Source organism: Nothoprocta perdicaria, unplaced genomic scaffold (assembly GCF_003342845.1).
Source record: "Nothoprocta perdicaria isolate Ctin4 unplaced genomic scaffold, notPer1 scaffold_58, whole genome shotgun sequence".
In the NCBI taxonomy this organism is placed as follows: domain Eukaryota; kingdom Metazoa; phylum Chordata; class Aves; order Tinamiformes; family Tinamidae; genus Nothoprocta; species Nothoprocta perdicaria.
In genome coordinates, this window is record NW_020455843.1 from 3,833,458 (window position 1) to 3,839,003 (window position 5,546).

General features: G+C 44.7%; 1 long non-coding RNA gene across 1 annotated transcript; it reads left to right on the plus strand.

Moving 5' to 3' along the window:
* Positions 1 to 3,919: 3,919 nt before the first annotated feature.
* Positions 3,920 to 4,486, plus strand: LOC112955521. The gene is made up of 2 exons (XR_003250898.1): positions 3,920 to 4,065; positions 4,288 to 4,486. It is a non-coding gene; the product is annotated as an uncharacterized LOC112955521 (long non-coding RNA).
* The last annotated feature ends 1,060 nt before the right edge of the window (positions 4,487 to 5,546 follow it).

The following is a 5,546-nucleotide window of genomic DNA, read 5'->3' on the forward strand; positions in this document are numbered from 1 at the left end:
CCTCGTAACTCTTGGACAACTCTTGGCCAACACGCAGCGTCCAGCCTATACATGTGGAGCGTGGTGCGAGTCACGGTGCCTGGGACACGTTTCTGCCCGCGATGACACATTTCCCATGGTGGCACGCAGCCCCGTGCACAGTCCATTGACTTAGTCGCTCAAGAAAGTCTGCATTAGCGCCGTCAGAGTCCAAAAACAACGTTCTGCTGTAAATGCCAAACTCTCCAGAAAGGGCAGAAATCATATGCAGATGAAATGTGAAGAGGACTGTGGTTAGATGGGAGATTCTTGGACATACCAGTCACTCTCCCCAAAAAAACATATTCAAGATGTTATTACAGTGGCAAACTGTGATTTTTTCTTCTTTTTTTTCCCCTCTCTCTTCTCTTAACCTAGGCCACAGTACTGAAAAGTCCTGGCCTGAAAGCTTCCTGATGGCAGCGCGACGGGAACAGAACACGCTCAATTTGACTGCAATGAGTGCATTGCTCCTGGATTAAGCAGAATTAAACTCTGTTTAACAGCAGGATTAACCTCCTGTTTAGGAACACTGAACTTGAACTCCAGTTTTCTCCCGCTACGTGTCAGAGAGGGGATGGCAGAGCCAAGAACTGGACCCAGCTCCCCTCAAGGACAACCTGGTGCCTCTCTGATTTCGGATGAAGAACATCCTCCCAGCCTACACTCTTGAGTAGATGTCCCCTGTGCCTGGAAAAGATACTGAGAAGGAAAAGAGGAGACGGAGAGGGGAATTTGTGCCATTAGCCCATGCTATTAGTCCAGGTTGGTAACCACCTACCTTGGGTCAGGGATGAGCCCTGGCACATCCCAGGCTCATCGTTCCAATGCCAGGAAGGGCTTGGCACTTCAGAAGCAGGTAAGCCCCACCAGCATGGGCACACACACACAAAATAACCCTTTTCCCACCCATTCCATGTGCAGACCCTGTCTGCATGGAGGAGCAGCAACGCAGGCAGCTCAGAATTGCTTCAACAGCAAGACCCCTTCCCCATGGCCCATGGGACACGATGCAAACAGAAGCCAGGCTCAAAAAGTGAAGAGTAAAATTGACTTAACAGGAGGCTGTGGAATATACGGCAACAAACGTTATTTGTTTACCTTCTCTGCCAATAAAATCCCAACTTGGAAATAATGAATGGAGCTTGCAAATTAGTCACTAGAAATCACTTAACTCGTAAAAAATTATTAGCCCAGAAACAGAGGTTTGGAGGGAGGGGAAAAAAAAAAAAAGTGAAAAAAGCCAGAGGAACTCTTGTCTTTAGACAAATGCTTTTTACACTGAAATTAATGGGGGTCATGTCAGGGCATGGAAACCATATAAAACAGAGCAGAAAGGGGAAAACTCTTACTGACGAAGCCAAGATGAAGTGAAGTTGGATGTGGGTCAAGAAAGCATTAAAAGACTGTCAAGAAACCTGCCTTTCTGAGCCAAAAATCAAATTCCAGATAGAAGTACAGATAGAAAGAGGTTCTGGTTTTCTAAAGTCAAAATCCAGCTACAATCTTCAATGATGGCTGCTATTTTGCAGGACTAAAGCAGAGCTTCCTTGTTAAGCACAGCTTGCAGCTCTGGAGCTTTCTGTAAGCATTGCAAGACTGCTTCTATCAAAGATATTTTGAAGGAGAGATATATTATATATACAAGGATCTCACCGAAGAGCTCTGCTCCATGCAAAGGCCTGTCCCATCTCCGTGTGCATCCAGAACTGCATTACCCCCTGCAAGCCACTGTTGCATGGGAATGTTGGATAGAAGCGCTTGGGAGAACTGCAGGGAGTCAAAATGGGGCCAAAATTATAGGAGATGTTGTGCATCAGTTTTGACCACGCTGCACACACACACGTATATATTTTTATATATATAGTGTATATATATAAAATATACACACGCACATACCTGTATTATTTCTGCTGCTCCCTTCTAGCTTCCGAAGGGCCGAAGATCCAGTGGTTGCACTTGGTCTGTTCCAGCTGGGAAATTCGGGTGCTCCAGTCTCCTACCAAAAACTTAACTAGAAGAAAAGCAGGCATTAAGATGGTTCAGTGAAGACTCAATATTTGACTCTTTGCACTGAAAGGGTTTTTTTCTCCCCCTCACTGGTATTTTCTTTTCTTCTTATTTCTTTTTAGTCTTTTTTTTTTTTTTTTTTTTTTTTTTTTTTTTTTTCTCTCTCTCATTTCCCAAAGGTCATGCCTGGGTCATGGGAAAAATACATAAATGTGGAAATTATCTCAAACCACCCCTCAGGCAGGTTTACCCCATAGCTACTTTGCAGCAGGCATTTACAGAGCAGGGGGGAACGGCACCCAGGCTCAAAAATGAGGCAGATTCTCACTTGTGTCCAACCATCATTTTTCACAAGACATGACCTTTTAAGAGAAAGAAAAAAAAAAAAAATTCAAGCCTATATTACCATACACAACTCAAGATGCAAATTGCCACATTTTGCTGGGCCTTTTGTATGAAATCTCCAGTACATACAGAGCACTTTCTTTTTCTTTTCCTTTTTTCTTTTTCTTTTTTTCTTTTTTTTCTTTTTTTCTTTTTCCTTTTTTCCCTCTTTTTCATTTTTTTCTTTTTTCCTCTTTTTCTTTTTTTCTTCTTTTTTTTTTAAGGAGGGGGAGGAGAACAAAATTGCAAGCAGGCCTCCAAATCTTGCTTCTCCATGCAGTTGTTTTGAAACCTAAGTCCTCCACACCAGCCACTACCTACTGTACCAGAGTCACAGCTGCCTTGTGGCCTTGATTTAAATTAAAGCCAGGCTTTGCCTTTCGTTTTCATCCTAAGCCCCTGCTGCAAACCGCCCGGCAATGCCCTTGGCCAACAGCTGCTAACGATGCTGCTAATGAACATCCATCAGGAAGGAATAAACAGGAGAAAAAGAAAAACAGCAGAGAGTTTGGGGTAGAGGCTGTCCTACCTGGTATTAAAGTTGTCTCTGCACCTCTGTAGATGTTATATTTTTATATATATTGTATATAAAATGCATATATAAAAATTATATATATTTATTTATGTAGAATATATAAAATATATATTATTATATAAAACACATATATTACATATAGTCAAAATCTAGGCAAAGAGGAAGGAAGGTCCTGTGATATAGAGCAATGGATCTGGGCCTTCACCATGCTGGGAATCTTAATTAATTGCCTTGGGAACTTTAATTAATTAGCTCTCCAGAGCAGAGGCAAGCAGAGCCTCTGTTTTGGATAATGGGAACTGAAGCATGATGAAAGCAAAGGTGAATTTGCTGATCAAAAAGGATCTGTCTCTAGCCCAACATTCCCTCTTCTGTTGTGTCCAAAATATCCACATTGGGGCCATTTGGTCCCTGTTTGATCAAGTAGAAAAGCAGGCCAGATGGAAAAATGTCCGGGAAGAAGGAGAATGGAAAGCTCTGTATTCAAGAAGTCCTGATACGTCCCTGTGACGTTTAAGTCCCCATGTCACAGAGCCCCAGTCCAGGTCTATTCGCCTCTGGCTTTCTCATTCCCAGCCCACGTTGCTCAGTGTGTCCTGCAGATCTTAGTTCATCCAGCATGGGCAAGGGAAGCACTGCCCAAAAGTGACCCTTGATGGGGCGACGTGGCTGCTTCACTGTTATCAGTCCTGTGAGGCCCAAAAATATTTTCGGAGGAGCCCCAGTAGACTACCCGCCTTGGAAGAGGCCGCTGATTGAGTGGCCACCTGCTCAGAAACTCCAAGGAGACTTATCCCAAGGCCTGAGGAGCTCAAAGGTGCTTCCAGGTGGAACTAGGAATTCAAAATTGCTGTGACATCAAATAGAGAGAGCTATTTTGTGTCACTCTGGTCTGCTCAGTGCAGGAGGAGGACTGTGCTTTACCTGGACCTTGCAGCTCCCTGTGAGGTTATCAGGACGCTCAGGAGCTTCACCTAGGACATCTCCTCCTGGGGTTTCTGACCATCCCATTCTGGTGAAATCTATCACTGTTTTCTCATCAGAGGAAGATTTCTCTCTGAGGACCATTTTCCCATTCCTCTGGCTCCATTCACCAAACCACAGAATTTAAATGCCAGGTGGATTTTCATTCTCATTTCCAGGGCAGAAAGCTCTACAAGAACTAAAGAACTTGTAATATCTCATGTTAGATTATAATATTTTGAAGGAGCCTTTCTTCTCTTTGTAGCTCACAGCCCTTGAGTTCATGTGGGTGAGGGAGGTTTCGTGCATTTAATTTGCATTCACGTATTCATATAGAATCCACTTGTTTGGGGTTATTTTGCACTCTCTTCTTACAGATGACCATGTTGGCAGGAACAGCTCCTGGGAAGTCTTGTCTGCAAGGAAACTTCTGAATACTTAATATCCAGCTCCGTTACAAGACCACTTGCTAGAGTGGGGACCTAATACAGTCCCCTTGTGACAGGGTGACCAACTTTCCTTATCCTGTGAGCTGCAAACCAAAGTCCTGAGGGACTGAGACCCATAAGACTCACAGCACAGGCCTTAGAGGGGCAAAAATAAGGAATATCTGAGCCTGGAGAGGCCTGGAAGTCCATTCCAGAAGAGATTTAGCTTGAATTTATCTTCAGTCTACTGAGAATAGTAATGTTCTTTCCAGAAGCTTCATTTTATTCACTGCTCCCAAGGATTATGGCTACACAACAGGTCTTGCAGCAGCCTATCCACAAGGGTAGTCCTACACAACAGCCTTGGCTGGAAACCCTCCGTGCTTGACTTGCAGATGAGCCTGACATTGCTCAAGACCATATTTTGGGGCATGTCCAGCAATGCCATCACACAAGCATCAAAAGCCTCCAAAAGGTACCTTTGATCCATAGCCATCACTTTGACTCCTCACTTTGATGTCCGCCACCCTCATATCTGCTTTCTTCCACTTAGATATTCAGAGGAGACACGTTTGGGATGAAGGTAGATCTCCCAGCCACTATAGTTTTGCAGTTAAGGGTATTCTCTGTGGCACAGGGTGCCATGGCAAAGCCCCCTGCATGGTGGTGACCCTTGAGGGACCACAGACAGAGAACGGTTGGGCGCTTTCCCCAGCTCGTGGGCAGCAGGGAGCATCAACAGCGCTTGATGGAAAAATAATCATGGAGCTTGCGGGGCTGATATTGCTCTGGCTTCTCTGCCGCTGGGCTTCGCCTCTGTGCTTTGCCCATCTGGTTTGGGGTTTGGGGCATGGGGCAGCCCCAACCCTTCACTTGGTCAGGGCCTTGCACTAGTGAGACCCGGTGTGGATTGGCCCTGGGGCCAATGCATTTGATGCACACAATTCTTGATGGAATAACCCTCAAGAAGGGGGAACAAGCTCAATACAGCGTGAGAGCAGAAATAAGCAGTGTTTCTTGCATGGCAGGAATCTTTAGAAATGACTATTTGATGGGCTGTTTTTTATGGTGTGTTTATTTTATTTTTAACCACAAAAATATTTGCAATCTCCTAAACGCAGGCTTATTTCCACCACCATGTGGGAGTTGCCCGCCAGATGAGTCCCTGTGCTTCTTGCAGGAGCTCCTAGAAGCTCTGACCAAGTCAA